The following is a 21,829-nucleotide window of genomic DNA, read 5'->3' as shown; positions in this document are numbered from 1 at the left end:
GCCAGCAGAACAGGTTCTGGAAATATGCAATTTGAATAATTTATTCTGTGAAAGAAACTTAGTTCTTGTAAAACACGTGGTCACCGAGCTGATATATAATACCTTCTACTTTAAACAAGTAGCAGAAGGTGTTCTTCAAGTAGAGTGTAACACACTTGCTGCTGATAAATGTTAAGAAAAATAAGACGTGCAAGTTTTCGTAATATAGTCAATAAAAAAGGTTTTTAAACATTTCGAGCTCTTGTGTCTGGCAAAACTGTAAGAAAAAAAAAACTGAAGACTGGAATCGATGAAGATACTAAACTGGTAAATATGAACAAAACTTTACATAAGAGTTTTTAAATAATTTTTCCACAAATTAATTAAACAAACTTGAATTATTTTTTTAAGGTTAATTTGATTAGCTGAAGTCGTTGGGGAGTCTGGGTTTATAACGCTCCGTCCAAAGCTGTTAAACTTGTTTGAATGACTTTAATCGCTTTTATTTTATTTCTAAGGTAAATGCACTCATAGTGTCAAATATACAATGATGCATGTTTTGACTGCAAAAAATACGATTATTTAGATAATAAATTAAAAAGTTTACATACGTTTGTACTGTTGTAAGACATAAGGGGAAGTAATGGATGCAAAAGGGTTTCTCTGTGCAGGGTGAAAAATAACAAATGCTTTACATGTTTAAGGACAAAGGTGTTTCATTAAAATCGACCATTTTGCAAATTATGGGGACGTATGTTATGATGAATGAAACTTTTTTTTCCCTCAGATGTTAAGACATTTGTTACAGAGGCGTGTTAGAGACACAGAGAGGAAAAAATAGAAAAAGGTGTATTTCGTAATTTAAGTAAAGTCGGTAATCTCGTGGTTTATTTCGTATTTAAAGTCGAAATGTCAAAAAATAAAAAACCGTGATGACTTGATTTGTAACTTGTGCGGAATCAGAAACGCTTTGTAAATACGAATGCTACAGCACATAACACGTCTGTCCAGGAACTATACGCGAATCACTCCGTACTGTAAGCGTACTATCCTGAGTTCTGTTTTCCGAGATCGTTTTAAAGTTAAGAACGTCATAAATTTCATTTAAAATTCACGTTTACTTTGCTAGTTTTCCTCAAACCCCAACTAAAGGAGCACGTTAAAGTATCTATAATCCACGTGACCCCGACCAGTAGTTAATCACTACGCCCTTCTACACGTACTTGCCGAAGGGAGTGATTCTTTTTTGTAATATGACGCTCTCTGAACACCTACAATACTGCAATGAACTTGTCGACTTGGCAGATGGGGGCAGATTCATTGATCGATTAATTTGAGTAATTATACAGCTGATGAAAATCTTTGCCGTATAGGTGTATATTTAAGAAGGGGTTTGCAAACGATCGGGGGGGGGCTTATGATGCGAGTCTGAAGAAAGAAAGCAAGCTGGTCGTTTTAAGGTACTTTAAACTTACAGATAAGACACCTCGAGAGAAAAAAAAACATGAACATTTAAGGGGAAAATCCCAAGGGGTTCCCAGCATTCATCGAAGAAGTAAAGTTTTGGTGTTAATTGGTATGTGTGTTTGTGTGCGTACTTATGTTTGCGTGTTTACCCTTCAATGGGCTGGCTCTCCGTCCTGGGATTGTGCTCCCCTTATACTCACTGCTTGCCTGGAATGGGCTTCAGTATCCAGGCGACCCTATCCCTTAATAAGGATGGACAGATAGAATAATTTAACAAGTAGAACGAAGATTTTTCTTTTCTGTGTTGCCTGAAGGTTTTGAAGAATTAGTGATCTGTGTTCACATCTAGTTTAAGTTTCACGATGACGTTAATCGCGTGCCAGTTGGTCGGGTGGAGACTCGCAAAGAAAAACAAAGTCCACGACTCGGGTGTGTTACGTTTGGATAGAGAGTACGGCTGCAATAAAGAAAGCCCACCCACAAGGACAGCCTTTTGAATGTTGTGCCTGTGTCTCCGACCACCACCTCACGAGCCGCGCACTTATACACGGCCTTAAAATGAAAGCAGTGGGCTGTAGGGGATACACATACATACACCCAGCCTCTGGGATCGTCGTCCTGTCGTAAAGACTCTCAGCATTAAACCTAAACTCTTAAAAATAAAAATGCCAGAGTGGTTCTTCAAAGCGATGCCATAGGGAACCATTTTTTAGAATGGTTAGAAAGAAATGTTATTTATTTGGATCCGTAACAGTAAATAACCTGCAGGATTTGTGAAATGCTGATTTTTAAAGGACTCTTCCTGCATACGATAACACGGGGTAAGTTCCGGTTTTCTTAATCTGTTGGTGTCCTGCTGTTTAGTTTACCAGACATTAAAGATTTCAGTTGATTTTCTACGTGTTAGGACGTGTTTCAAAGCAGAAAAAAACCAACGTCATATACTTAGAATCATTCGCAGAATGAAATGATGCTTTGTAAAGCAATAGTTCAGCAGATCACACAGCCTAATAAAGAACCATAAAGGATCATTAAAGAACCAAAACTTTTAAACGTTTTTAAAGTATACAGTAATAATGTTTATTTCATTTATTAATTTGTAGCCCGAGCTAGTTAAGTGAGATTAGCAATTGGCTTCGAAGTAATACTTCACAGGCGGAGGTTCTGCTCATGTTTCGAGTTCACGAGAAACACTTTGATCGATTTGGAAACGTGACTTATTCAAGCGAGGTTTTCTCAGCCAACTCTCGACTTCCAAAAGCGAATAACCCCAGTGGGCTTAACATAAGTGCTACTGTAAGGAATGCCTTTCAGAATGATAACTTAAAACAATACCTCATATCACACTAGCAAGTAAATATATAAAAATAATAGCGCAGTGGTAACGCTGCTGCCTCGCAGTTAGGAGACCTGGGTTCGCTTCCCGGGTCCTCCCTCCATGGAGTTTGCATGTTCTCCCCGTGTCTGCGTGAGTCCAAAGACATGCAGGTTAGGTGCATTGGCGATCCTAAAATGTCCCAGATGTGTGTGTGTGCTTGCACCCTGCCTGGGATTTGTTCCCACCTTGCGCGCTGGGATTGGCTCCAGCAGACCCCTGTGTTAGGATATAGCGGGTTGGGAAATGACTGAGAAAAATCCACAAAGTGTAGACATAAAGAATGTCTTTTGGAACCCAACAATGGACACCACTGCTGACCTCTGGATGTGTGCTGTGGACCTGCAGCTGTTCAAAGCCAATGAGAGCTACGGATTTCTTTGATCATCATTGGAGCTTTCAGTGTACATAGAGGTGACAGTGACACTGTGACAGGGTGGAGATGAAAATAGAAGTAAATGGTGGCATTGTTTTTTTCTTTTTCTTTTATAGGATTGAAAGCTTTCTTCTTGACAGCAATGAGTGACAGCCAGTCTAATTGTCCTTAATCGTGGTAAGTGATTAAAATAAACCTCGTTTTGCAATTTATGTTTTTTTCTAATCCTTCACTATTTTTATTTACTCCAGTGATGTGTCCCTTTGCAAAGAAGAGGAAGCAGAGACGTATACTGTGTCGGCTTCCATCTACGTACAGTGCATTCTGAATGTATTTCGACCCCCTCACTTTTCTAACATTATGTTGCAGCCTTGTGATAAAATCGTTTAATTTTTTTCTGCTCAAGCAACACTCCATACATCAGAATGACAAAGTGAGCAGGGGGAAGGAGTTAAGAAATCTTTGTATATTTATATATATTTTTTATTTGTTTTTTTTTTGGGAGTTTTTCCTTGTCTTCTTAGAGAGTCGAGGCTGGGGGGCTGTCAAGAGGCAGGGCCTGTTAAAGCCCATTGTGGCACTTCTTGTGTGATTTTGGGCTCTACACAAATAAACTGTATTGTATTGTATATAACACTGAAATTGTATTGACCCAAGTATTCAGACCTTTTGCACCTTTGGCAGCGATTCCAGCCTGAAATCTTCTTGGGTCTGACACCATGACCTGCACACTACTGCTGTTCTTCTCTGCTGATCATCTCCAATTCTGTCCAGTTGGATGAAGATTGCCAGACAGCTGTTTTCTGGTCTCGGTGGAGATGTTTGATTGGGTTCAAGTCTGGGCTCTGGGTGGGTCACTCAAGGACATTTCCAGAATCATCCCTAAGCCCCTCTTGTGGTGGTGTTGCTTTGTGCTTGGATGAACATTCTGGAGCAGGTTTTCATTAAGGATATCTCTGTAGTTGGTTCCATTCAGCATTCCATCAATCCTGTCTAGTGTTATAGTCCTTGCTGCTGAAATTCAGGCCATACAGTTCAATCTTGGTTTATTTGGACTAGAGAATCTTGTTTCTTTGAGATTCCTTTTCCGTGCCTTTTTTGCAGACTCCAGTTGGGCTTTAATGTGTCCTTTACAGAGGAGATGTTTCTGTCTGGCCATCCTGCCATAAAGTTTAGATCAGTGTGGTTTTTGCAGTGATGGTTGTTCTTCTGGAAGTGTCATCTGCACACACATTCTCTGGAGCTGAAACCGTGACCATCAGGTTCTTGCTCACCAAGGCCCTTCTCCCATAAATTACTCGGTTTGGTGGGGCGTCCAACTCTAGGACAAGCTGTGGTTGTTCCAAACTTCTTCCATTAAACAATTATGTAGCCCCTGTGCTCTTTGGACCCTTTAATGCTGCAGAAATGTTTTTGTAGCCTCCTTCAGATCTGTGCCTCAACACAATCTTGTCTGTTAGCTCTTTAGGCAATTCCTTCAACCTCATGGCTTGATTTCTGCTCAGCTGCTTGAGCTTTTGGGTGTGTGTTTGCCTTTCCTAAGGATGTTTAATTGAAACGACCACAGCTGGACTCCAAACAAGCTGTAGAAACATCTCAATGACCATTTGGGCAAAATTTCCAGTGCCGTTACAAAAGGTCTGAATACTTGTGCTAGGGTGTTATTTTGGTTTATTTTTAGTAAATGTGTAAATATTGATAAAGTCCTGTTTTCAGTTTGTCATTCTGGAATATGGAGTTTTACGGGTTCGGGGGGATTTAGATGATTTTTAAAAAAATATAAACTCTTGTCTGTGTCTGACAAGCGAGAAAAGATTTGCGTTAGAATGTAATTTGTTGAAACGCACAATGACACCTCTAGGTTCTGAGGCATTTGATCCCCATATGCGGTAAGCTGCTGATATTCCGGTGTCTGATTTGAAATCCTCTCCAATTATTTTAGAGAATAATTCAGTGATGAATTTCACTGGTTTTGGGTTTTAAAGGTTTTCAGGGAGACCTTCAATTCTGATATTATTTCTTCTCTATCCTTCTTCTAGCATAGCTAGTCTGTCTCAAAGCACTTTGCATTCAGATTTTAATGCCGTGGACACCATTTGTTCAGCTATTTCAATACGAGTCGTGAGCATTTGCGTAACTTCTTCAAACTGAGCTCCAACTGCTCTAGATGATTTTTAACACAAGGCTGCAACATAAAACAAACATGTGGGCTTTGAGAACTTTCTGAAGTCACTGTAATACTAGGGTGTTGTACCGTGTTAGCCATTATGAATATAGAGAAAAGCCAAGCAAAATGATGCCTTTTATTGGCTAACTAAAAAGATTACAATATGCAAGCTTTCAAGGCAACTCGGGCCCCTTCTTCAGGCAAGATGTAATCCTGAGTTGCCTCGAAAGCTTGCATATTGTAATCTTTTTAGTTAGCCAATAAAAGGTGTCATTTTGCTTGGCTTTTCTCTGAAGTCACTGTGTAAACATTGTTACATCTTTATGGAAAACATACTGCAACATTTAAAAAAGTTAACTTTTCTAGAACAACTAATATGCTGTTGGTTAAATTCTTTTTCTATGTCCAAACTTAAAATGGAATCTTCATGAATGTGGAACAAATGCTCAGCTGTCCGCATTGTTTCAGTTATGCCTTCCTCTCAGGTGCTTTCCATGTGGTGTTGAACATTTTGTCACATTTTCCCTCCCCGATTTCTAACATTCCTTTTTCTTTTTGTTCCACAGTAAGCCTGTGAAATGCGTACTTTTTGGGATTACAGAGCAGAATCGCGTGTCCAGATGGTAAGTTGAAGAGAGATGTTTGGTTACTGTTGGACAGTCACTAGAGAGGCAAAATTCTAACTTTTCTATTCCTAATTAAATTCATTTAAAGTACAAAACTAAACCTTTGGCCCACATCTCATACCAGCAGGAAATTGGTTAGCTACGTCAGTTCCAGTAAGATCCACTTGTTGAACATTAGGAGTACAAAATTGGACACTCCATGAAACGTCTCAACTTTCTGAGATATTTATTAAGCTAGGAATGAACACTCAGCTGTTTTATCTGCTGAAGTTGATCAGTCGGCACACACTTACACTTTGCCATCACTTCATGTCAGGCTCCTTTTAAAGCACAGTAACAACCTGTTTTTCAGTCAGTCAGTCAGTCAGTCAGTCAGTCAGTCAGTCATTGTCCATCCATCCATCCATCCATTGTCCAACCCTCTATATCCTAACTACAGGGTCACGGGGGGTGTGCTGGAGCCAATCCCAGCCAGCACAGGGCGCAAGGCAGGAACAAATCCCAGGCAGGGTGCCAGCCCACCACAGGGCACACACACTCACACACCCAGCACACACTAGGGACAATTTACCTGTTTTTCAGTTTATGTTGATACACAAGCATCATATTACTTCACAATACACCATCTTGAGTAGAGCGAGTCTTTATTCTCCTGTTTACTCTCCTTTCCTCGTTATTGGGCAGAGGCCTTAGTAGAAGAGAATTGCTTATACCTGTACTGTAATGTATTGAGCCAGCAACAAGCTTTTTGGGAACTGAACATTAAGATGCATAAGAAACAATGCCAGGCGTTTACTTTATAGTCTTTCAGTTTCCATTTTACTCATCTCATTGTGCAACTTGTCTATCCGCTATCATTAAGCCTGGCTTAAGGCAACAGTTACTGTGAGTTTAGCATGAAGAGCTAAAAATTAACACTTGCTGATGAAATATTAGAATGGAACACCCAACTGAGAAGAGAGGGAAGAAAGGAGACTCAATATAACAAATGCTTTATTTTTAATAAGAACTTTTTACTTATTACAAGATGTAAACGTTGCTTCAAAATGCATAACAAGCTGAAATTCTCCTAATCAAATTAAGGGTTGTGGAGATCCAGAGCAAGTCTTGCCCACTTTGGGTACAAGCCTGTGTGCCAGGGGTGCTTACCTTGTGGTCAAAATTTGCATCACATATTGCATGTCCAATGGGGAAAAATATAAAGTGGCCTCGCGAAGTACAACGTTTTCCTAAAAGCGAAAGCGGAGCTTCACCGCATGCTCGTGTCCGCGGGGGTGCAGCTTAAGCACAAGCAGGCAGACACAGACAGGGCCTATTCAAATTGATGTTATTTTTTTCCCAATTACAAATAAATGACAAAAATTTGTACAAAATAAATATTTGTAAAAATCCACTATTTGTGCTTATCCAAATACTATATTTGGGTTCGGCTCCACCCGTACATTACAGGGTAAGGCAAAACATTTCATCTGGACCTAAACCCGATCCAGAATGTCACCTAAAACTGAACTCGCTCACGTTCAAGTTCTTCACTTGCAAATACGTTACATTAAGTTCACCGATTTTAGAAAAATGAGCTTATTCAATGAACGCCGCGCTCTTTTGAAATCGTTCATGCACAACACTGCCCAGAAGTGTGTCTTTGCATCAGAATCTGGTTGTCTGACACGGCCATGGTGCATGGCTTATTTGGCTATCATGCTTTTCAAACTTTTCCCTGACCATTTGTGGCCTGTGAATGGGGACACGGTCATCTTGGATTATTCTGCTTCCTATCATGATAAGGATGAATGTGATGACTGAGGATCTCTGTGTATTTGCTCTTGCCCCTTAAGGGAATTGGAATTTAAGGTATGGAGTTGACTTCCCCGGCATGCTTTAACATTTTAATATTAACGATACTGTCTGCCTGTAAACATCCTTTAGTGTGCACCACACACATACTTATCTGCTTGTTTGAAAAGAAAACATAACATTTTTCCCAGTAATCAGTAATAAAGTTTTTGTTCTTTGCACTACTTTTATTTGCAAATGTACATTTTAAACTGAAACCTTCTTGCTTCAGTTTTACAATAATATACATCTGTTTTAACAGTATCTGGTAGACCGTCAGGAAATCAGCTGAGGTACTGTACTGCAGGGATGAAACTGGAAAAATTCGCTCAAGAACGGAGATTTCGTCAAGATGACATCTGCATAAGGAGTTGAGGAAAGTGTCCTCCATTGGCAGGTCCTGCACCTCAGAGGCACATCACAAGAGACGGTCTTGTTCATTTCATTGAAGATTTGCAGTGCTGCATTGCACCAGGACCCTTCAACGTAATAAGCAGTGGCACTGGAAAGACACTAAGAAGGTTTTAAGAAGTGAGACTGTTTCATCATTGCAGAATAAACACCATGATTGGTATGAGTAACCAAAGAATGCATTGCCAGCATACATTTTTTGCATTTTATTGGGCAGTCATTCACCTTTTTCAGCAATGGCACCAGAACTATAAAGAGAAGAGCGGAAGTGCAGTGGTTTATGTTAACATGGTGCCAGAGTGCTGCGGAGAAATTGCCATGATAATCACACAGGTCCTCCTGGGAATTCGAGTGAAGTGTAAGTACAAAGATCCCAGGCTGATTCTCCAGCTGTGTACTGCATGCATGTGTTCAGAGACACTTAAATGTCTTAGAATAGCTGTTAAAGAAATAGAGCATAAATGGTCAACCTTTTACTGTACATACATGCCCCGATAAACTGGAAAACTTATTTGAAAAATTCAAGACATTAAGTCATTCTGTCAGATGGAAATGTCAAATTCAAAACACACAATTTATTGCTGAATTTAATTTAATTGTGAATGTCAGTACTTTTTAAAACTGCTGCTCTATCCAGGACTGCTTTGCATTTGATGTTTGCTGGATAGGCTGTGATCCTCTGTGCCCTTACTCACGCATAAAGAAATAGAACTGATATGTACGAGTGCCAACAAATATCATTTTGTACTTTGTTAGGTCTGCGGTGGGCTGGCACCCTGCCCGGGATTTATTCCTGCCTTGCGTCCTGTGTTGGCTGGGATTGGCTCCAGCAGACCCCTGTGACCCTGTAGTTAGGATATAGCAGGTTGGATAATGGATGGATGGTTGGATTTTGTTAGGTGGGACAATCATTTCTGTATTGGTTTGAAACTTAAATATTTTACAAAGAGGCACAGTTTATTGAATGAAATCTACTCAGTTAGCCAACACCTCAGTGGTCTCCTCCAGAAATGTTTTTTATAAAGGTGTCAGGTGGTTGCTGCAAGATCAGCAATTTGTTCCAGAAGTGCTTCCTGGATCTAATCTTGAATGAGTTTTCCTTTAATATCAATAGACATCTTCTACTCCAGTGCGGAACTTACCATAATGCTGAAAGAATGGTTGCTCCATCAGCTCTATCAAGATGACCAGAATGGCACACAGCAACCTACATATCAACTTGTTAGTGCATTAGAGGCTGACTGTATGACGATTTAGAAAGGAAAAAAATAAACTACAATATTTAATTTAACAAATGGAGGTCTTTATTAGCATTAATGCTGATCTAGAACTTTAAAGCCAGGAATACCCCATTAACAGTGTGCCCTCTATATAGCTTGAAAATTGTACCCCCTTTCGCTTCGCTACATCGAATCAATTTCAAACTGCTTAGTCCTGTCTCGTTCCTTTTCGGTGACCCTTAATTAGCAAACATTATCAACGTTATTTCTTATGGAGAGAACAAATTGTCTTATCAGGAACAGCCCCTCTTTAATCTCCAAGATAATCGATTAAAAAAAAAAAATGGGTCATAGTATTTTGTGAAGGTGATGCAATTTGACTTTCTGTAGAAATATTTTATGGGTATGATATACTCAAGATTTGCTTAAAATTAAAGAAAATAAGTAGTATGAAACAGCCATTCCACCAGCATTTCAGATCAGGTCATCCACCTGAAGCTAAGCATGGTTGGGCCTGGCCAGTACTTGGATGGGAGACCATCTAGGAAAGCTTGGGTTACTGCTGGAAGAGGTGTTGGTGACCAGCAGGGGGCACATACCCTGTGGTCTGAATGTGCATCCCAATGCCACAGTACATTCACGGGGACACTGTCTTGTAAAAATGGCGCTGTCTAGCAGATGAGATATGAAACTGAGGGTCTGACACTCTGTGGCCAATTAAGATCCCTGGACATCCTTTATAAAGAGTAAGGTGTATCCGAGTGTCCATGCTCAACTGCCCACTGTGATCTGGTCATTCTGACCCCCAAATCATGCCCTGTCTCTCATTGGCTATCTCTCTCTCTCTCTCTCACCACTTAACAATCTAACCTCTAATGTGTGGTGACTGTGCTGGTGTAAAAGTGGCTGCCGTCGCATCTTTCAGGTGGATGCTACACATTAGTGGTGGATGACGTGGCTCCCCAATCACTGAAGTGCTTTGAGTGGTGAGAAAAGCAATAAATAAATGTAAAGAATTATTTAACATACTGTAGTTTACTTGTTAAGCATCAAAATTTTGCTAGTGATAAGATTTAAAGTTAAAAGAGTATAATAGAAACCCTGAATAGAGACCTCTGTCCATATAAATACAATGCAAACTGAACATATGTTCTTCCAAATTAAACATTTAAACACCGCCATAAGCCTTAACAGTGTATATGCTAACTGTAACGAGTCAAAATAATAAAAAAATGCAGAGCCATTAAAGTATTCAGAATGTTTTACACTGTTGATCAGCATACAAAGAATTTAACTGTGTATTGTAATTGAAGGCTGACTTGAAAGGAAATCAACCAAACCATACAGAAATGATCTGCCCGGGGTCCAAATACAGTAGTTAGTGGGAATGTGGTGGTCAAAAAATTTTAAATGCTGAAAATACGGAAACGTTAAGGTTCTCCCCACCACCTTTAGACAAAATAATTGAATAGTTTCATTGTGTTTGCTGACGCTGTCAGCTTCTAAGGAGTTATTTCCTCTTGTCATGAATGACATCTAGGCGAGCTGCCTTTTAGGAAAAGAAGCTTTTCAACATAATAAATTAACTTCTACAGAACATTGATAGTGATAGAAGTAAGTCAACAGAGAGGCCCCAAGAATCTCAGACTCTTATACTTTAATATATTATACACATTTATAAAAGTCTCAGGACTACAAACAATCTACTGTAAATGTGACATCTGCGAGATCAGAGAATATTTAGTTTTAAAAGTGAGCACTGCCAGAAATGCTTTGCCTTACAGGACATATTTTAAAATTGAAAGGAAGTCCATGATGGCACTTCAGTTAAACTGGGAAGGTCTTCTTAATTGTTGCTGGGAGTATTTCTTCTGCTGTACTGTACTTTCAATGGACTCCAGTTGCTTATGTTTCATAGTCTACTCTGACAGACCCCCTGTGCTTTCACTTTACAGTAAATGAGGTGAAAGCCTTCAGCCATATGATGATGAGCAGAGAGGCGGACGACAACGATGAGGTCCCTGTGAAATCAAAGTGGCGTCATCAGAGGAGAAACAGCATTGACCAGGAATATCCAACATGTAAGATCTTCTCTAACATTTTTATTTAACTTTCTTTTCAAATTACAAGCAGAAATGGCTTATTTTATACTAATACTATATGATCATCACTCAAATTAAAGGCTACTTTGAGGTGTCGTGAAAAGCCAAATGGTAGCGAGCAGATAGTAATCAAGATATGAAAACTTTTGCAGAGTGAATTTTTGTAAGCTAAATCTCTTTTTAGCCTCTTACTTTCTCACTCTGTATTTCTTTCTTCATTTGTGTCAATTGCAGTTTGTGCTAAAGTGGACCAATCAGTCTTTTTAGGAATGGCTTCTTATCAGCTGTTACTGTCCTGATCCAAGGAGTACTGGGAAAGCCTCGGCCTACCATTTTGCTTCAGTAGACTGTTTTAAGCAGTCTTCCCTCAACAAATTTTGTTGACTATAACACCCTAGACCAGTGCTTCTCAACCTTTGGTCCCACAGTAAATTTGTCTGATTTGCAATAAGAAGTGAAGCAAAATGGCACCTTTTATGGGCTTGTGGAGCAGTCTTGTAGAGTGCAGGGTTTCAAGGCAGCTCAGGACTGAAAGTGTCATAAAAGCAGAGCTTAGTTTTGGTACCAAAGTGAATTGATGTGCTTAAAGTCCTGTTCAGAAGGGTCCTGAGCTGCCTTGAAAACTTGCATATTGCGGTTTACTTCGTTAGCACATAAAATGTGTCATTTTGCTTCACTTCTCATAGTCCATAAACAACTAACAATGTATGTCACTCTACTACTACGGATGTTTGATTTAAAAATTTTAGGAGCTGAAAGTGACAGTCTTGAGGAATACGGGGACCTCGTGTTCCTAGAAGATGAGAACAAGCCACTCTTTCATTTCCTTTGCTAGCAGTGCCCAATCATTCCTTTCTGTGGTCCCCTCATCTTTTTTTGTAGAGGAAAGTGCCCTTTAGTTTTTCAGTTCCCTAAAAGCAGAGCTTAGTCTCAGTACAAAAGTAAATCAATGTGTATAAATTGTGGAGTTGTGGTGGTCAAGAGAGTTTGGAAGGGATTAGGTTTACACCAGGAGGTACTCACGTCTGATTGCCACTCCCAAAGAATTATTACTGCTTTCCTTTAACTTATTGGGAAAGAAAGGGACCATGCAGATCTTTTGATTTGGCTTAGGTGGTCTTGGAAGGAAATGGTTTGTGAAGCACTGTCTGAGACCGTGTCTTGGGGAAAAGTTTACTGATCATCAACAATTTCTTGAATTTGTGTTTCAGTTGCAGCACCATCTTCCCCATCCTTAATAAAACAGCCATTGAACATTTTAAGGGACAGCTGCCTCCACACTCCAGACCAGTCTTTGGAGTCCATCTGCCAGAATCCATCTCGATGAGTCCTGGATGCTCCTGTCCCCATGGTACACTTCTTACATTCTTTGTTTATCTTAATACTTGTAGTTGCTCTACCACAAGTAAAATTTCACTATAAGAACTATGTAAAATGTGTAGGAAGATCTATATGCAGTAGGTTACCTATAAGTCAAACTCCATTGGTCCTTTTTCTTTTTCTTACAGCACCTGAATACTGAAGATGAATTAAAACAAGTGACTACAGCAAGCTATTCTTGGCCTCTAAGGATATCTTGTTTTTTAATAAGTAAGATTAATATCTGCTAAAAATGTTTCATGGGAGTGCACACAATTTTATCTTTTAGCTTATCTTTGTTGGGTATAACACAAAATTGAAAAACAGGAATATATCTGAGTTCCTGTAGGATCAAAGGAAAATTCTTATTGTTAAAATCTAAAATGTTAATGTGGTTTTACTTTTTCAGTCAAATTTAGATTTATGTAATTGCATAGAATAAAATGATGATTGTTGAGCATATTATGTACATTTTAATCAACTTAAAATTTTCCTTTGTATACTGTATATACTCCTGTTCCTTAATTTTACACTGTGCTTGGCTTATTAGATACAATATTTTGATTTGCTCCTTTACTGTTCAAAAATTTTGCAGATTTTTTTGCAGATATTTTATTTTAGGTAACATTATTTGAAGCATAATCCTTAAGAGTAATTGAATATGTAAGACAAATTTTATATGTAAAGATCTAGAGACAAAGACAAGGCAGAGCAGAAGGTAAAGTACAAGATCTTTCATATAAACAAACACTTGCTACATTGTTCAGTTTGATTTCAATTTATGTTGTGTAGCGTTCCTGACTTGACTGTTTACAGGCTCAGAGTGCTTCCAGTGTTCAGCTTCAGAGGACAATGATAAATTTACCAGTACATTAAACTAGTAAACAGCTAAGCGGTTTGAGAAAGAAGGGAGTACTCTCCAGGGTCATTCCTTGCCTCATCCATAGGGTTGCCAGATTACAACATTAGAAATACGGGACACTCTTAAAATCTCTCTCTATATTCCTATATACATTTTTATACATGCAATTTTATACAATTTTATACATGCCCCCTACACACCCAAATCAATTGTATAAAAGTAGAGACATACGTTAAAAACAAAAAGCAAGGATTTTAATGGGTTATGAGGAAAACAAAAGTAAAATCATTTGAAAATGGTTTACTGAAAGTGCAATTACATACACCACAGTTTGCTTCAAAACAGCTTCTGCCTTGTTTGATAAATGTCCATTCGCTGGAATATTCATCATGAAATTTACACTTACGTTTTGGCATCTTGGGATGGATGGATAGATTAGTTTTTAAGTTAGAAAAAAAGTGGGCCTTGCCAAGTAGTAACAACACACTCTGTTGACAGTCACTGTATGTCGTAATGCTGATACAGAACTGCACAGCAGCGCGGCTGGAGAGTAAAACAGTAAGTGTTGCTATCCTGAGCCAACCAGAGCAACGGAACAAGCTGCAAACAGGCAGCAAACATTCATTTCCTCTTTACATTTGGGTTATTTTCATCAAGAGAAACTGAAAAAATAAAGTATAATTACTTGTAAAGTTAAAACTAAGTACCATAAGAAGGTAGTAAAAATATTTTTTTATTACAAAATTTGAAAATGAACTAAATATGGGACATTTGGTTGTCCCTGAAAAGTCAGTACGGAACAGGGGACAAAATTATCAAATATGGGACATGTCCTGTATATAAGGGATGTCTGGCAACCCTACTCATCCACCATGTTGTCAGGAATTCCATTAGTGTCCCACAGCCTTGAACTGGATTTAGTGGGTGTGAGTTTGCCACCACCTCACTCTGCTGCTTGTCATCTGTCTCTAGTTCTAAATTTTATTGTACCTTTTCATTATGGCTCATGATAATGTGTATTATTTTGTAGTATTTATGTTCAACTTTTTACACTATTTATATTCAACTTCACTCACCCTTATTTGTGTCTCATTTCAATCAATGGGTCACTTTAAAGGGGCTCTCGTCTTTAGGTGGAAGTGAAACGTTTGGGCTGCACTTGTGAATTTATGAGATGGCTACATATCTGTTACGCTCGCTGGGATTGACAGGCGTGATCAAGCAACCCAGAATTAGGCGAGTATAAATACAACATACAAAAACAAATCTCATACTCCAAAAAATGTTTTCTCTAAAAGAAATTGCGTTGAGCATATCATGGAAAATTGGAAAAAACTGGTTATAATGACAAAGCGTTATTGAGATAAGATCACTACTTGTTTAATATTTGCAAAACGTTCCTCTAATGCAGAGACACCACTTTTCTTTTGGTATCTATAATCTGTCATTTTGTTCTTGGTTTTTTTGTTTTCTATTTTCTGTTTTGTTCCGTTTTTTTAATTATTGCAGGAGCGATTTTAGACATACACATAGCTGACCACATTGAGTCAGTTGAGCAAAGTGAGTTTCTGCCACTGCAAAGGATTCCTTTTATCAATCTAGTGTTAAGGTTTGCTATGGATTAACACCACATGGATCCCTTTATGTCACTCCAACGACACAGGTATTTTAATTTTCCGTTAACATCAATGGGACATGCATGTTGGATTACTTGGTGACTGCAAATTAGCCCTGTGTAAATGTGATTGTTAGAGACAAGAATGGATAGGCTTTGCTCCCCAACAATCCTGAAGTGTGATTCAGGGTTATGGGGGAGAAAGACTCCCATATGGACAGATATGGACTGCCATATCTGTAACATGCAAAGGGACAACTTTTTTTTCAAGCAATGCTTTGGCCTCTATTAGAATATTTTTGCTTTTCCTTGATGCTCCTCTATCAGTTGTCTCAATGCAAGGACTGTATCAGTTGTTCCTCTCCCTGCCATAAAACCAAACTGCTCTTCCCCTATGGTAACCCCTTTCCTAAGCTTTCTCTCTGTAACGCTTTTTCCAAGTTATAATTGTGTGTGACCTCAGCTTTATCCCACTGTAGTTTCCACAATCCTGAATCTTTATAAATGGGTGCAATTCCACTGTTCCTCCACTCCTCTGGTATTCTCTGCTGTTTGTAGATCTTCTACATTAGATACTACAAGACATCTGTTCCTTCTCCTAAACTCTTCCAGACCTCTGCTGGTGTTTTATTCAGTCCTGCTGCCTTTCCATTTTTCCTTTCTTATCAGTGCCTCTAGTGCTTCTGAAATACATTCAAACAAGAAGGAAAAACTAATTATCTCTCTTACCATCATGCTTGCGGGGATGAGAAAAGAAAGGTAAGGGGTGGAGAGAGGGCACTGATACAGGGATGTTCTTTCATTTGTTTGCTTAACTCAAAATTACTAAAACTAGGTGTTCTCTGGGGTGGAAAGTTACTCTGTTCAGGGTTGGTTCCTGTCTTCGACCCATTACTGATGAAATAAATTAACTCTCTGCAATAGTGGGCAGAGTGGTGACTCTGAGGCTAGGGATCTGCACCGGCAATTAGAAGGCTGCCGGTTCAAGTCCCGTAAATGCCAGAAGTGTCTCTACTTTGTTGGGAACCATGAGCAAGGCCCTTAACCTGCAATTGCTCCGTCCTGGGTATGACGTTAATCTGCATCCAGCCCTGCATGTAGGCCCTCCAACCTGCAGGGCAAAACTTGGGGGTTGGTGGCAGGATTGGCACTCCAGCCACCATAAAAAACCTCACTGTTCCATTCCATCTGAACTAGTGTGGTGCTGAGGTGTCACCCGTTGCATGGTTGTACTCGGGTCCTAGTCTGGGATCCTGAGTTGGTTTGTCATGTGGTGGGTGCGGCATAGTGCTGTATCAGCGCCTGCTCCTAACCTCTGTACAATGCTAAAATTCTTCTTCTGTACATCCATCCATTACTTCATCACTACATTCATTATTGTACAGTGTTAATCCAATACAAATTTTCATTGGAAGTTTCATCATTATATTTGGGTACAAGAGCAACATTTAGAGATGAGACAACTGTGCATTTTATGGAACACGCGCAAACTCGCTCGGATGTATTGGTAAAGAGGGCACATTTTAAGGACACCAGTTAAAATTCACACCTTTTGAGCAGTGGCAGGAAATCAGAGTACACAAACTCGCAAAGGGGAAAATGTACAAGTACCTCACATTTATTACCCACAGCTTCAATTCATGAAGAGCTAGCTATACTGCACTGTGGTGATCATTTTCCTTTGGAGTCAAATTTAAGGCTTGGTTGTCTTCAGTGTCCACATTGTGATAGTAATTTAGGTATCAATTTAGGTTAGGTGTCCCTAATACACTGTACATGCCATGTAATTACCTGTATAGTTAGTAAGTACGAGTTAATAATATCTAGTTATTCTATGTGACTTTTTCTTGTTGCTGCATATGAAAAAAGAACTCAAACAAAAGCGTTTTTGTATCATGGAGGAAGTCAAAGAAAAATCGCTGCAGGCAACGTTCCACAGCAGCGATTCCAAAAATGTTTCCACCAATGGGAAAACGGTTGGGACAAGTGCATTAACTCACATGGAAAGTACTTTGAAGGAGACTAAAGTTTCAGTAAGTAATAATTATTAAACCAATTTTTTTTTTTCAATTCCGGTTATTTTTTGAGTACCCCTTGCATATAAATCGTTGAAGAACAATTACAATTGAGTACTTAACCCCACAGCATTACATTGTGTTATGGACTAAATGTAAGGCAATAACACCTAATTACTTTATAATTACATGGCAAGTGCAGCGTAATTAAGGCCACCTAGAGATACTGTCATTTATTTGGCAACTTTTCGTGCCCAAACCACTTCACAACAATTCAAAACGAACAGGAAAAAAATCTCAAATACACAAAACTAGATGCAAATAGTGTCAGTGTAAAAACGCAAATCGGTGTAGATCAAACCATAAGCTTTCTGTTGGATTTCTGTTTGCTAGTATATCTATCTATCTAATTATGTGCAAACAGCTGAACCAATTTCAAAACTTTTTTGCATGCGCCTTGCTGTTGGTCCAACTTAAAATACAGGCTACATGGAGTATCAGCCTGAGGGTTTACAATGGGAGGGTGGGCCACTCAACAAAACAGGACTGATGTGGAGACTACCGTTCTTATCAGGCAGCACGAGTATGTTAAACAAGGATATCGTCCTCTGCGTGCATAAAATTTTGTAGAGGCCAAAGGAGAAGGTACGTATAGTATTTTTTATTTAAATCTGTCATTATCTTGCAGGATTACAGCTTCTGCCTAAGAATAAGTCTTCTCATCATTGGATGTGGAAAAATTTCCAAAAGACAGTATTTTCTCCACCTCAGTTTATGTCCAGTCAATGCTGGGCACTTAGGCCAGTAAAATCTAAATACAGGAAGCATAAAGCACTGAATCTGAATAAAACAAACCACAATAAAACACAAAATACTACAAGAAAAGCTCTGAACAATTTTGGATGACAATGCATATCATCCTCAGCACCTGTAAGGAGAGGGTAAACTGAATAAGATTCAGAATGTCAGGATAAGTTAAATGCCTTCCTGAACAAGTGAGCTTTATGCTTCCATTTATAGGAATGACTTTAGTCAGCTGATCTAATTTTAGAAGGCCATTCTAAAGCCTCGGTACAAAAAAGCTGAAGGCTGTGTCACCTACAGAGCACCGGCGAGTTTGGGGCACAGGAAGATTGGCAATCGTGACCTCAGTGGTCAGATAGGTGTGGTAGTGACAAAATGAGCGCTCTGTGTTTCCTACTACACCACAATTACATTACTGTTGTCAAAGACAAACAAAAGCAGTCACGAAAAGGTTTAGAGCAGCCGCCCATATATTGTTCCTGGCTGCAAAATGGATAGAATTGATTTACAGATGTGCACAGATTAGAGTCCAAAACAGAACTGAATTGCTGAGGTAGAGATGGCGGGTTTAAGGGCAAGCAGAGGAAGTGGACCCGGAACCAGAAGTGACGTCGTTAGCCCCAGAACTAGAAGTGACATCGTTGGGAGTGATGTCATCAGGGCCAGCCCGTAAGTGGTCTATAGTGGAAAAGAGAGAAAGGATTAGTACACTTCGCCACCCCCCTGGTTTGGCGTGGAAATTGCCTTCATTCAGGCCCTTTAGCTGCTGCCCATGCGTACGTGAGTGACCACTGTACATTCCCTAAATTGTTCTGTTCTAAATGCTACTGTACTGGTATTTTACTGCAATAAACATTTTGATTTACAAATGGTGAACACCTGCCTTGTGTCTTTTGTTACAAAGATGAATGATGGTAACTGATACCATAAACAGAAATGACTAAAGCAAATTTAAGAACTAAGTGGAGTGGCAAAGAAAAACAAATTGAGCAGGTCAAGAACAAAAGGCTGCACTTAACAGGTGATGATCTGCTCCTTTTTGGTTGTGGTCTCAGTCAGCCAAGCAGCTAATAAAAGATCTTATTGGGTTAGCAAAGAATGGATTCCAGGTTGGCTATTGTATTTTCTTTGGTTGCAAAATAAGAATGTAAAAAAGGACTGGCAAATGTTATAAGCTTAATTTAAGCTCACCCTTGGCATGGATTGGAGGGAAGACCTTTCTGCTGCCCAGGCCTAAGAAAATGCCTCCTGCTCCACTGAAGTGCACAAAGACTGTTGCGAGAAACATCTGTACTGCATTGTGCCCTCCTAGGTACCTCCTTAGGAGTGTAAGCTGATATTAAAACAAAGTAAGCATAATCTTTCTTAGTGTTATTTTTCTTTATCTTAGTATTTCCACCACAAAACTGGGAAAGATATAGTTGTATATATTCCTTCATCAAACAACAATGAAAATTACAAAGTAAAAAAGCAAATTTTAGGTATTTTTTCAATTGTATTTAAATAAAAAAAAAAAACTGAACTATCATACTAATGTAAATATTCAGAACATTTGCTGTAAAACTTATGATTCTACATATTGCTTGGAGTCCATCTATGGTCAAATCAATTGACTGGACATAATTAAGAAAGACACCTACTTATAGAAGGTCCCACAGCTGACAATGTTTATAGTAGTAGCAAAAACCATGCCATGAGGTCAAAGGAGTTGCTTGCAGAGTTCATAGACCCAGAGCTGGAGCTGGCTACAAAAGTCATGTATCATTAAAGGTTCCCAAGAGCACAGTGGCCTCCATAATTTTGAATGGAAGACTTTTGGAATAACCACAACTCTTCCTAGATATGGCAAACTGGCCAGACCTTAAGAGAGGTGACTAAGAAGCCAGTGCTAATATTTCTGAAGTCCAGAGAACCTGTGTGGGACATGGGAGAAACTTCCAGAAAGACCACCACCACTGCAACACTCCACCAATATGTTTTTTTAGGCAGAGTTGGCCAGACAACACATGAATGTCCATTTGGAGTTTACAAAAAAAAGACTCCTGAAGGACTCACTTTGGGTTCCCAGATAAATTGAAATCTTAAATAAATTGTTTGGCCTCCATTCTAAGCTTCGTGTCTGGAGGTGACCAGCCACTGCTAATCACCTGTGAAATAACATTCCAAAGGTGAAGCATGGTTGATGGCAGCATCCCGAACTTTGAGACAAGTCAGGTTTGACAGAAAGATGAGCTGAGCAAAGTACAGAGATTTCCTTAATGAAACCAAGCTCCAGGGTGCTCTGGCCCACAGACTGAACAGTGTATTAGGACAGCGTATCTCAACCTTTAAGTATTTGCGACCCGAGTTTTCATAACAGTTGTAATCGCACCCCCCTAATGTTTTTTTGAAAGGAGCCCACTAATACCAATTTGCTCTTTTTTAATTAATAATATATCATAGATGCATATTTTATTATACCTACTTAACTTTTATCGACATTTATCTAACTTTATATTTATTTTTCTAGTATCAGAATGTAGTTTACGTTAATTTGTTTTGGTTTCAATAGATGTATTTTTCATATTTTCGATTCTTGTTTTCTTTTTTTCACATCTTCACACCCCCCTATTTGTTACGCCCCACAGTTTGAGAACCTCTGTATTAGGAATCTTAAATGGTTTGTCTCAGAGTATAAACTATGCAACTATCATATTATTCATACAGTAGCCTCTCACCTTACATGTTATATTCTTAACCAATGCATATTGCTAAAACTTATGTAGAGTGAAATACCCTTAGACAACAACCCTTACTCTACACATAAAGTAGAAGCAAACAAGGTTTAACTTATACCTATTAATATCTACCTTATGTATACACATCAGTAGCTTAATATGTGAATGTGCATTAGTATTTTCTTACATTATTTCATGGGTGGCTAAGGCTATGTGCAGAAATCTAGAGCTGAGGAACACCCTTAAAAATTAAGACACCAAAGTGGTTCTTCAGAGTGAAGCCATAGTCCCAAAATAGCCATCCACATGGAGCTTTCCAGACTGAACCTTTATTTATATCTATAACAGTATCCATAAAAATTAAATGAATACATCCTAACAGATTTATGAAATACTAACGGTTTTCTAATTTTTATTTGAAACATTTGTTCTATATGATAACTCAGTCTAAGTCAAGGTTTTCTTGATCTTTAAATATTCTGCAATGTAGTCTACAAGACATTACAGAGTTCCATTTTGTCCACATATGAGGAACCTCTTCAAAGCCCAAAGAGCCAACTCCATATGCAGAGATCCCTTTCTGGAATGAAATGGTTCATCATCAAGCAGTGATTCTGTGAGGAACTACACAACATAGTAAACTGCTATTAAGGAACTGGTATTTCTTATGAACACAGCCACAGCATCTTGGTTCTGTCCAGCAAAACCAGATTTGAAACAGAGAAAAATTTTACAAAAATAACACTTAGGCAGTTGACATCTAAACATGAGAAGATACACATAGTGAATTAGACCCACCTAAGTGCCATGTTAGTTGAGATGGGTGACAGCACGAAAGGCTTGTGTCTCTTCCTTTTCTAACAGCAACTTGCACAGCTGTTTACGTGAGAGAGTACAGAGG

At 38.9% G+C, this 21,829-nt stretch overlaps 1 protein-coding gene and 1 long non-coding RNA gene across 4 annotated transcripts in view; both read left to right on the top strand.

The window, feature by feature from the left end:
* The window catches only part of LOC114643145 (GTPase IMAP family member 8-like), a 123,089-nt gene that overhangs the window by 40,956 nt on the left and 60,304 nt on the right, over positions 1 to 21,829 (top strand). The window lies entirely within an intron of this gene.
* Positions 140 to 18,473, top strand: LOC114663033 (uncharacterized). Of its 3 annotated transcripts, none has more exons than XR_003718052.2 (7): positions 140 to 306; positions 3,314 to 3,374; positions 5,931 to 5,987; positions 8,086 to 8,592; positions 11,410 to 11,535; positions 12,768 to 12,907; positions 13,065 to 18,473. It is a non-coding gene; the product is annotated as an uncharacterized LOC114663033 (long non-coding RNA). The 3 variants fall into 3 exon arrangements; XR_003718054.2 differs by lacking the exon at positions 140 to 306 and adding an exon at positions 1,415 to 1,555; XR_007936355.1 differs by lacking the exon at positions 140 to 306 and having other exon boundaries at positions 3,108 to 3,374.

Source organism: Erpetoichthys calabaricus, chromosome 12 (assembly GCF_900747795.2).
Source record: "Erpetoichthys calabaricus chromosome 12, fErpCal1.3, whole genome shotgun sequence".
Taxonomy (NCBI): Eukaryota; Metazoa; Chordata; class Cladistia; order Polypteriformes; family Polypteridae; genus Erpetoichthys; species Erpetoichthys calabaricus.
The sequence above is the reverse complement of the archived record's forward strand: the minus strand, read 5'-3'. Positions and strand labels throughout refer to the sequence as shown.